The following is a 12,809-nucleotide window of genomic DNA, read 5'->3' on the forward strand; positions in this document are numbered from 1 at the left end:
ATATTTATATAATACAGGAGATAGCCCGTCCGTGCCTGGAGATTTATTGTTTTCCATATATTTTAATGCAAGCTCACACTCCTGAACCGACATGACACCTTCGCACGTTTTTGCGATTTCTTCTGATATTGCATTTTCTATTTCAAAGAACTCATTGAAAGTTGAGCAGTTGGGGTCCATATTTCTTGATATGTAAATCTCTTCGAAAAAGCGTTCTTCTTCCTCCAGGATGTCCTTCGGGTTTGTGATTTTGTCACCTTCATTGTTAACTAAGGACGTTATATGTTTCTTTTTTTGGTTCCTTTTTTTCTAAGTTATAAAGGTATTTACTATTCCTCTCACCATGCTCATACCAACGCGCTCTACTATGCGCGATTGTTCCTCGTGTTTTAATACCCGCAATTTTGGAAAGCTTGAATTTTATTCTCTCCAGCTCAGTCTTAAGAGAATCGCTGTATGACGCCTGAAGTTTGATTTGCAATCTCATCATTTCTGACAAAAGAATTGATTCTTCGTCACGTTTTCGTTTACCTTTCTTCTTTGAAAAAGATATTGTAAAAGCACGACTTTCCATTTTAATCAATTCCCAGTACAACCCTTTGTCGTTGACTTGTTCATGCTTTTTTGCAAGCATTGGAATTTTAAATGTTAACAGTTCCACGTAATTAGTATCTGACAGCAAGGAGTTGTTAAACTTCCAAAACCCTGACCCTCGAGGGAGTTCACTTTCATTGAAAGACATCAAGAGAGCGACGGCGGAGTGATCTGAATAAAGAGTTGGAAGTATTTTGCAATCCTTTACGTGATCTTTTTGCTGCTTTGAAATAAAGAAGTAGTCAAGTCTACACTGTATCTTCATTGACGGGTTAGCCCATGTAAAGCCTGGTTGATCTGGATTCTTGAAACGCCAGGAATCAAGTAAAATATGTGTTTTGATTAACGACTGAAGCTCGTCGAGAGAGGCTTTTTTGCTGTCTATCGGTCTACCGCCTTTTTTGTCTGAAGTGCTAATTGTACAGTTAAAATCACCTCCCAGCACCAAGTTGTCATTGGCGTAAGGGATTAGAAATTCGTTTGAAACGTCCCTGAGGAAAACAACTTGTTGGGTTGTACATGTATCATTCGGTGTGTAAATGTTTACTAAAACCACTTTCGTACCATCAATAATAGTCTTGGCTAAAATACATCTGCCAGAATTATCCGCATTAATTTTTTGGAAGTCAACGTCAAGACGTGGCTTGAATAAAATCATGACTCCTCTACTATGAGAGGAGCCATGACTGGACACGATTTTGCCTCCCCATTCTGTTTCCCATCTTTTGATGGATTCCGGCGATGAATAAGTTTCTTGCAAGAAAGTTATATCTGATTGCTGTTGGTGCAACCTACAAAAAACTTGTCTTCGCTTTCTCGAGCTGTTTAGCCCTCTAACGTTAAGTGATAGCAGTTTATACATTTGATTTCTAATAACAGGATAGACATGGTATCCAAGAAATAATGAAAACAGTTTTTTTAGAATTATGCTCATTTCGGGTATTACATGCATATATTTATATTTGTCTGAGATTGAGTTACTTTTACAGCATGTATTGTGTTGTATTGTATTCCCCACTTATTGCAGGAGTGAATTGAAAAAGCTGGTTGTCAGATTGAATGAAGAAAGGAGGTATCACTGTAGATGGCATATACTATATAGTTTCATTTAAAGGTACTCAAGACTAGTTGTCACATAAGGGAGGTTTCCTTTACTGGTCATTTAATTTTACAGGTTGCCATAGGGTTACTAGTCCTCCCTCGTTCATGATAACACTGTGGGAGATTTAAGAAACCAATACACGGACCACAAAGAGAAGGGGATGGAGCTCCCAGTGTTGTGGCCTGGCCTTCACATACAGTACTTGGTGTAAAGAAACTTCAGTGGCTTTCACAAGAAAAAAAAAGTAAAATTTTGATTTGATTTAGCTCATGATTTCATGCACTGATAACTATCAATATTATTATTGTCATTCAGTACATATGATAAAACGTTTTGTTGTGAATGTGTTGGTGATTTACAGTATTCCTTTGCAGTGACACTCCACTTGAAATGTCTGTATCTGCTCATTGAAATGCCCAGTGATGAGAACTTTGTCTTGGCTGGAAGTGCACTTGAGATTGAATTCTGTTTCTTATGTCATGCTCTTAGGGTAATTGAAGATGTTCATGTTTCAATTGATATATTATTTTAGTTTTCATTATATCATTATTTATCGTGAGTATTCTTTTTGTAAGCATTTCGAAAATAATGAATTGTTTCAGTGTTGAAGAAAAATCATTTTTTACATGAAGAGTGGAATTATGGCAATATTAATTATGGTGGTTGTAATAGTGATGAGTTATTTTTTATGATTATTTACAGGCCTGTAAAGACCATTGGGATGGTTCATTCGATGAGGTTTGTCTTACCTGCCTTCGATCCAAGGCAAATATTAGAAGGTGACTACCTGTAGAGTGTATTATACTTTCATAATTTTATTATTTTGTACTGTAAGATTTTTGTAGAGAAATGTTTCATTTGTCTTGACGAAGGTGAAAGGATTATTTCCTGAAAGTAAAAATGTGTGTCTCCATGATTTGTTAATAGTAAAAGGATAATATTTAATTGCAATACATATATCTTTTTAAGGTGGTGTGGAATGCGAGATGATCTCTTGTTTTTATTGGACGAAGAGTTGAGCAATGTTTCATTGTGTGCTCTTCATAGCGAGATGAGGAACACAGAGCAGCTGCTTGGTTCCCTTGGCCTTTTTTCCTACAGGTGCAATGCCCTCAATGAATGCAAGGAGGCCATTAGCCACTCTGGTCCTGAAATATCTAGGGGATATGACCGAACAGACTGCAGCTACCAAGGACAACATAAATGTTGCACCCTTCTCTGGTAAACAAATGTTATTTACAAGCCATCAATTGTTGAACTACAAAGTTCAGGTGTGTATGGTAACCTCTATTTTTTGTCACTGATTATTTGCTTTTAGGAAAAACAGAGAAAAGCATTCTTGAGAATATTGATGTCATTATTGACGAATCTCTTCCAAAGGACAAAGTTGTGGTCCTATGCTATGTGACTTTTATAAATACAACAAAGGAGGTATGCAACTGGAACCATGTATAGAGTCAATCTGTAAAAACATAATTTTATGTCATCAGCAAATTTTTAATCAGTGTTACAAGTTACCTTTCTTACTTTGTACTATTTGGCAGTGTTGACAAAAAATAATTCCTTGAATTCAAAGCATTCCTGCTCCAGCTTAGAGCCCAGAAACGCTCATCCAAAGTTAATTTTCTACCAAGCAAGTGAAAAATTCTATAAGTGAAAAGATACAAAATGAAAGGTATTTTCACTTAGACTAAGAAGAAACTTTTCCATTACTGCTTTGTTGTCCTAGGTTCTGCTCATTTACCTCAGTGGACATAATCAATTCAATTCATTTGTTTATTAGCATTACAATATCATCATAGTCCTAGGCGACCCGCAATTAGCGAAGCTATTCTAGGCAGGCCACCTTTCTTAAACAAGTCCTGTCTCTGTTATTGAACACATATTATCCCAAAGTACTTACAAAATAATAAATCAGTTAATTAGTTAATTAATTACATAGTTATCAAGATACTTTTGCACGTGCTTGGAAAACAGCAGAAGTCACACCTATTCTTAAATGCGGTAACCCAGATGTCCCTAACAATTACCGCCCTATCTCATTATTGCCAATAGTCTCAAAAATCACTGAAAGGCTAGTACATGGACAACTTATGGAGTATTTAATTAGAAATAATAAATTGGCAGTACATCAGATCGGAAACAGAAAACTTCACTCGACAGAAACAGCTCTGTTCTACATTACGGATCAGTTACTCCAGGCTATGGATAGCAAGAAAGTTTCCATCATGGTCTTATTGGATATGTCTAAAGCATTCGACACGATATCTTGTTATCCAAGCTACAAAATCTCGACTTTTCCCAGGGTACGTTAGATTGGTTTCGAAGTTACCTTTCTAACCGACAACAGTGCGTTCGAATTGGTGATGCAGTTTCTAAAGTACTCCTATTCGCGTTTGGAGTTCCGTAAGGTTCTATTTTAGGTCCAGTTCTGTTTACAATCTACGTTAACGACCTCCTTTCTGTTCCTAAACGTTGTCTATCTGCCTCCTATGTCGATGACTGTAAACTGTATTTATCCTTTTCACCTGCCAAATTAACCACGTCTATCTATGCCTTCAACGAAGATCTTATGACAATATCTCAGTGGTGCTGTAAAAACTCCCTTTTGATCAGTGCAGACAAAACTAAAGTTCTAGCTGTTGGAGTACCACAACTTTTGCAGAAACTGTCATCATTCAGTGTAACACTATTTGACAAAGAACTAACACCTGTGCCTGTTGTTAAGGACTTAGGTGTTCTTCTTGACACACGCCTCAGTTACAACGAACATATCATTCAGACTGCTTCGAATTGTCTTTTTAAATTGAATCAAGCATCTCCTGTTTGGAGTAATACCAGCAACAGCAATATTGATAAGTTAAGAAAGTATATTTCGGATGGGCTGCAATCACTGAAATGCCTTCCTATTAGAGAGAAACTTATTCTAAACGATGCTACTATGATGCACAAATGTATTAACAAACTCGTTCCAGACTATCTTGCTGATATGTTCAGATTACGTTCCCAAATCCATAGTAGACAAACTCGACCTTATGTCGCCTGTCAACAGGGTAGCACTCTTTTGCTTTCAGAGGAGCCAAACTTTGTAACTCTTTGAATGATAATATTAAGTCCTTAAAGAATTTTAGGCGTCATTTTGCAAATGTTTCATTAGGTTGATATTCTTGATATATATTTTTGTAATTTATAATATTATTGTACCTATATTCTTAATTAATTTAAATGTAGATTTGTAACTTAATTCTATTGAGCTGAAAAATCCACTTAGGGAGCATCAATAAAGTATGTATGTATGTATGTAAGATACACAGTTGAAACATGACTAATTGCAATTTTAAATGATTAGATTTGAATTTAAATTTAGATTTATCGAAAAGTTACGTTCATTGGCTTATGGAAGTTCGCTTAGGATAGAATTCTTGGTACAACAAACATGCTTTTCGCTTACACCCATTTTTATTATCTAAACAAAAGAACTAACAAACACTACAACAACATGAATACTTAGCTTTGACTTCCGTTCTGTAAATGGTGCAAGTCCATGATATCTTTGCGAAGGTACACAAACGATCCCTTGGACCAGCAATACTGATACTGAAACTGCTCCTTGAACCCCTTAGCTTCAAATAAGACCTTCTGCATTCTTGGCGTGAAATGGTAAAAAATTCTAACAGCAGAAAGGGAAGCATCTTTAGATAAAGCAAGAGCAAGACAGGTCTACTCTACTGGCATTTCGTCTCTGATTCATAACATTATCTCTTTACAACCACCTAATGAATTGACAAATGATTGGCCTTGGGCCACCATTGCCGGTGTTTCTTGTTGGGACTCGATGGGAAATAATTTTGAATGTAAGCCTCTCAATCTGCTCAGCAGCCTTCCAGGAAAACTGGGAGACCCACTGACAATGGTGAGAGAAATGTTTAAACCCTGAACTGTGGGTTCATGTATTAATTTCAATGAATGACAAAGGGATCTGTAATCTCTAAGAATTACCAGTAGCACTTTATCTTTGTGACATTATATTGAGGACATCCTACAAGAGGGCAAGTACCAGGAGGATGACAGTTTGGATGATGGTAAAGGTGATCATTTGAACTAAGAGGATTAAAGATTGTCTTCTGTCTCCTGTATAAACTAGCTAATTTCCTTTACATGAATGTGCACATTTTTTGTTCTGTGACCAGCTCCTTACATGTACATGTGGTGTGAAATTAAACAAACTTTAAATGCTTCAGTTGCAATTCAAGTGCAATTGAGTTGTATTTTTTGGGTGTGTTTTGAGGGGAAACTAAACTAAACCAAAATTTAAACCTTGTGGAAATGAGAAATCTGAAGAGAAGCTGCAAGCTCTGCCATTGCTGAAGATGAATCCAACTTTTTATTAAATGCCTGATCAGACCTTCTCTTCTTCACCCTTTTTTGGCTGGTGCTGCTCAAGGTTCAGATGTTTGCTCACAGGCACATTCCAGGAACTTCCTCAGATCTTAGAGAAAAGGGCATTTGTCACATTCAAATAATTCAATAGACCAATTCGGTTAACTCAATGTTGTACCCAATTCAAATCTCTCGGGGTTAAGATTCTTTGTAAGTTGAATTTGCATGACAATGAAGCATTCACATTTAAATGATATGGAAATTCTTGGAACAAAACGTTTTATTCCCAGAGGACTTGAATTGGGTACAACATTGAGTTAGCCGAATTGGTCTATTACCTTTAATAAAGTCAAGGAGTTATGTACAACATAACTGATTTTAATTTAGGCCTTCAAAGGGTGGAATGAAATTGCTAAAGTTGTCAGAGGGAGTGAATTTGAGGACAGCCGAGATGAAAAGATTAATATTTTTGATGTCAAGGTAAATTTCTTTGAGGAAAACCCAAGTTCAGGAGTATTTTGGATGTAGCAGTAATGCCAATAGCAAACCATTATAATTTATACCAGTATTAAAAATATTGTATTATCTTGGTTTCAATGTACAGTAATCAGCAGGGCTAAAATACAGGTCACATTCCACAGGTCAACATACATGTCACCATGCTACAGGTTACTAAAGAAGCCCAACAGTATCTCCTAGCCCTAATCACTATCCAAAATCTTGTTTTAGATTGTAGAGAAACCGTTTGGCTTACTTACCTATCAATAGAACCTTGACCTGTACTTTAGCCTCGGCATACAGTAATAATAATATTGTGGTGTTTAGCAAGAGTGTTAAATAATTGTATTGTCTTTTTCAATCTCCTCATTAGACATGTTTTGTACATTTTTAGTGCAAACTTTCAGGCTTCCCGTTACATCGTTTTATTTGGAGTCACTCTGGGAACTGGTGATTATGGCCACCTAACTATCGACCACTCTGCCATGTAGTTTCGCCTCCACCTTTCATTTGCAAAGTACTCATATCAGGGATTTGAAGCATAACATAAGGTTCACAGAGCTCTTTATTGCAGGGCAACCAACCATGACCAAGGAGGAGTCACCCAGTCCTGTAAGTTATTTCACTATTTTGAGATAATGTTATTCAAGGTTGCAGAACTATGAGAGAAAAAAAAACCTTTCTTAAGATATTGATTGAATATAGTCCTGCTTTCACTATAATGCCTGCAATATTCTTTGAATGACTCTAAAATGGAAATAAAGATATTTTTAGGGACTTTTCACTCTTCTGTTTAATTCATTTTTTTTTCTTTAGGTTAGTGATACGTTTTATTCCCTGTTTTCTTGTTTGGAGAGATTAGCCTGAGCAAAACACATGGTTTTTGTATTTAATACTATACTTTAGAAGTACTGAAGATGAAACTTAATTCCTCCAAAAATCTACACTGCTGGTTAAAATTCTTGGGACAATTTACGCTCCTCCCACTCACTTTCTGTCCCACAATGCTAAGCGTCCCACCAAGGAAACTGAAACTCCTGGTGCCTGTATAAAGATATAAGTATGCATCATAGTATATTTTCTAGTTTACACCGAAGCTTGACAACTGTCCCAAGGTCTTTGGACCTACATTGTAGTTTAATCATTAGTATGGCTTTTGGCCTTCAGGCTGGGGATTCTTAGGCCATGTTGATTTGAAAAATTATATTGAAGCAACTTTACCTTCGGGAACTGAAATAATATATTTCAACCAATACTTGATTCAGGTAATTATTGTAACACATGCGTTACCAACATTTTACAATTATTCGCTGAAGGCAAGGTGATTATAGGTGAATATTCACAGATAACCACTGAACCTGAGGCGAATAATTGTTTTAGTATAAATGCACAGGTGATCATTTAAAAAAAAGAGAAAAAAAAACATTTCAACGCGAAATCATCTTCACTTACAGTGGCAAAACCACTACTGGCAGCCATTTTGTCCGTCGAGATGATTATCGGCTGATAATCCGAGGTATAATCACCTGTGTGTTTATACTAAACCCAATTATTGGCCATACTGTAAGTGCCTATTTGGAAACATTCTGATACATGGACTTGTTATTATGTCAATAAGAACAAGAACTGTTAAAAAATACAGGCAGTAACGGTTCCACCCTTAGAAGTAATGGAGGCCTAATTTCTTACACTCTGGATGAAATCCAGTGATCATAGTAACTAAAAATATTTACAAAAATTAAATTCTCTTGAGTTTTGTCTTGGCCACCAGCAGAAGTGAAAGGGTTAACATATGTCATGTCAAATTGGTATGAAACAGATAAAAACTACAGTGAATATCGCAAGTCTGGTACTGACATTAACTCACAGTAACAATGTTAGAGGTGGACTTTTCCAACAGATTCTTAAAGTGAGCATGCCGTTGCCCGAGGAGTCATAAATAGGACTCCATATCAGTTCAAACTCCCTGGTTGCTCTACCTTCCCCATTGCCACAAATTAGCTCTGACTTTAGAGAGGCTTGCTGGTGCACATTTAGAGTACCACTTCCTATCTTCTTTAACATGTGACTAAAGTATTCACGTTTGACACTTGTAAAAGTGAAGTGGCACCATTTTGCTGAAATAAAATATAAACTAGATTAAAATTTGTTTTATCATCTCCACAAGAACATGTAAACACAGTATTTTTTGGAGGTAGCTCTGGACTTTTGCATTGTCATTGAAATACTGATCAATTTCACATTAAATTCCTGGCACGTTTCTATCTTAATGTAAGATGTTAAGGGCCCACAGACGGATTTTTCACGCGTTGCTAAGGTAGTGAAATGTTACTTCCGGTAACTGACATCATCATATCATGAGCTGACAAGAAAACCCACTCAGCTACCCACTCACAAGCAATAGCCACCGCACAAACTGTTGTTTCCATCCAAGGTTTTCCTCGCCCTTCCTCGCGGCCGTTCTTCGATCAACTGCGCATGTGTAAACGAACTGACTTCCGGTTTGAGAAAAAAAGCTAAATTTCCGGCGGTTTAAAATTGAATGAATTTTTTTTACATGGCACGTTTTACCCCCAAATACAGAGTATAGCTAACCATTGATTTTTTCAAATCATTTTTTTTGAAAAAGTTATGGGCATTTCAGTATCGTTTAAAAGAACATTTTTCAAAATAAAAAGAAAACCATGCTTGGCTGGATGCGAATGCGAATACAAATTATCAAATCATCAATTAAATACCAAACTTGCGTAGCACGGAGACACCTTTAAAGTTTTCTTTTATTGGTCACGTGACCGTGGAAGTGGTATGATGACGTCATATTTAAGGTCATTGGCTTACAAAAGTTGGAAACTGACCAAAATAATGCCAAATTCTCTCAAATTACTTAACCATTAACCATTGTCTTTTTGAAATCAAGGCTTAAAACGTGGGTCAGTTAGTGTTTCGTTAACATAGTTTTGAAATCCAAAGAAAAATATGAATTGATTTTTTGGTCACAGGGGCACTTTAAGCTGAAGAAAGAGGGCAAGGGTGATAAGTAACACAATATAGCTTTAATAAGCAGACGCTTACTGCGTTTGCACTAAATTCTACCTTGCATAACAGGCTTATTTGTGCGCAAAATCTGAGAAAGTCGGAGGGGAAAAGTGCGCACAGAACTCTCATGGTGAGGCAAGGGCTGATCAAAGTTGAGGAACTGAGGGGATATCAACTTTCTCTACTAACCACAGTCATAAACAGGACTCCATATGGACTCCATAACCACAGCTCTCTACTAACTACAGTTCTGCCAGCCACTGCAAATACAGGTCACAGTTCATTAGAAGTCGAGGTTTCATTGTTGGAGCTTGCTTCTCACCAAATGAAAACGTGATGTTTTCTGGGAACTCGTTTCCAGGGTGCTTTTTGCTGCAATGCGATTCTAATGCTTTTCTTGTCCAAAGAGATGTTTTGCATTGCAGACATCGAGCAACGTAAATGTCAGCCATGATTTTATGGGAAACCAGTTGCGGGTGAGTACCAAACAATGCAGTATTCTGTAAAGAAAGTTCTATTGTTCTCTTGGTGACAAATTAAGTTTGACACTAGTGAAGTTGTAGGCGATGTTATGGGTTTTGATGCATTCAGTAAAGGCCCTGACTCAGTGGAAAATATACATTCTCTTAACTATCTGGCATTTCCGAAGGAAACCTGCGGTGAAACATTGCATTGGGAAGAAATACTTTTTAATCGTGTGTATATCGTGGTTTTCATGTGACATCACTATTGAATGGTTGATTATTTTGTTTTACTTGCGTGACGTGCATGTGGATGAAAACCAAGAATTCTTACATCAACCATTTCCTGTTAGTTGGTGAATTGTATAGACAAACAATGATAGGATATTTTTACTTTATCATGAACGAAGATGAAAGGCGGCGTGGAAAAAAGGCGCAAAGGAAGAGGCAAGGCAGGGCAAAATCGTAGATTGGCAAAGGCAAATACGGCAAGAGGCGGAGCGCATTGGCGTGTTGACCAGGGAGACCTTGTGGTCTGCAGTCAACAAGAAAGAAATCCTAGAAGGGCTGTTTCGACAGGGCCAGAAGTGGCAAAAAAGCATGTACAACACAGCAACAGGAAGGCCCTCCAAAGAAAACCATCCCACGCCAAAGCCACCAACACGCCTTGAAGGAAATATGCTCAGACCAGATCCCAAGGACAACAGTTCATCTTGGCAGTGGCAGTTATGGTTTGTGCTACCTGGCATTATACAGGGGCATATCTTTGTTGTAAAAGAGCTTCGTGTGAAGAGGCGGAGGCAAGAGTTGCACAAGAACTGATATACGAGGCACGCATTTTGAACAAGTTCGGTGATCATCCCAGTCTTCCCCTTCTATTTGGGGTGTGCACAGAGTGTACACCCTATTGCTTGGTCATGCAATTCCACGGAAATCAGGACGACACCTCCTATACTATATCCACTGTACTTTGGAAGAAACGAACTGCTGACAAGATGATGTGGGGGACAAGGATCATTGCCAGAACAGTGGGAGCCTTAGCCTGTATTCACGAAAAAGGCTTTTGCACAATGACTTGAAGTCAAATAACGTTGTTCTTGACAACAGAGATGGCGTTTATAGACTTTAGGAAAAGTGTCCCTATGAGTGGTGCCAGAGGACCAAAATCACTTTCAGCAGAACGCCAAGGGCAATATGCAAGAGAATTCCCTCACATTGCACCAGAAATTGCTGGCGGAGTGAAAGAGCAAAGCACTGCGAGTGACGTTTTTAGCCTTGCAAAAATTGGAGAGACAATTTTTAAGAAAGCAGAACTGGGACGCCGTCCTTTCATTCCTGTGCAAGCCTTGAATGCTAACCCCACAAAAAGGCCAGGCTTAGATAAAATTGTCCACAAAATCTTTTGACTTCACTAATTAGCTCTTTGTATTTTCTTATTATGTTTGCTGTGAACCCATTTTTATAGCGGTAAGTGATCCAATTTATGTGATTAGTGTAAGGGGAAATTGTTTAAAAAAATGTATGTTTTCCACTCTGTCTTGTAATAAAATAACATTTTCGTGTTTCTATAAACATAAATTTTGAATTCAGCTCATTTATTTACAACTATCTTTTCTTTGTATTGATTGATCGGGGTCCCCCATTATTGCCGTGTAAGTGTAGCTAAAATATACACTTTGTCTTGCTCATTACTCATTACAGAGATAGTGAAACGGAAATTAATGCCAGTTTGGCGAAAGGACATTTCAATCCTGCTAATTTGTTATTGACAAATTGAACAATTATTTCTTTGTCGCACCGCTCTCTTGTTGACGGATAGGAATCGAATTGATGTGTCACCTTCACGCAACTGAGACGTCAAAAGCTTTTTATTTCTGCAGAGCTCCCCTGCTGATGTGAATAGGCGAACATCAGTAGGAGTCTGCGATTTCAGACATCTATGAATCTCGTCATGGACTCTGAGTTTTCTGGGTTGTATTAAGCCCTTCCTTGATTTTGAAACTTTCACAAACTTCTCTTTTTTTTCATAGAAGATGCACTTGGCTCTCCTTGAATAAATTGATGTTCTGGTAATTTTATTTAGATTTTTACTTTTCATAGTAGAATACAAACAAGATGTTAATGCAGATAACTATAACTGTAACTAAAATTCTGCAATACTGAAACTTTTCTTTCCATACACAACTACTTTATGATTGTCTTTGCCTTTGTTTAAAATTCTTTCTTTCTCTTTTTATTTAGCCGAACATGCATCCTACCTTGTCTTGTACTCTCCATACCCGCCTCCACCTCCTTCTCTTTTTCATCATTCTTAGTCTTTTCAATTCTATCTAAATCATGTTTGTGTGTAAACGTGCTTCGACATTTGCAATGGTAAAATACTCCCTTCAGACCTTGGTCATAGGCAACCTGTACACTAAGAATGCCTTCCTGATCTCGGACTTTGCTACACTACACCTCATTTGGGATGTAATAATGAGTCCCTAATCTTTCGCGTTCCGTACCCCTTCCCCCCCTCATCAAAGTTGGTATCACTGAAAGACCACGCTTGAAAATTAGGGCAACAACTTTGAACATGGGAGAGGGGGGCAATGTGCCTTATGAGTGTGAAGTATTTATGAGTCAATGAGTCAACGAGTTAGTGCAGCTAATTAAACCATAAAATGACAGCTAAAATTTCAGAGAGTGCTTAGGCCTAATTACTCAAACGAGGGCTTAGGCTTAATCAACAAATTATT

The sequence above is a fragment of the Montipora capricornis genome, chromosome 14, assembly GCF_036669925.1.
Source record: "Montipora capricornis isolate CH-2021 chromosome 14, ASM3666992v2, whole genome shotgun sequence".
Taxonomy (NCBI): Eukaryota; Metazoa; Cnidaria; class Anthozoa; order Scleractinia; family Acroporidae; genus Montipora; species Montipora capricornis.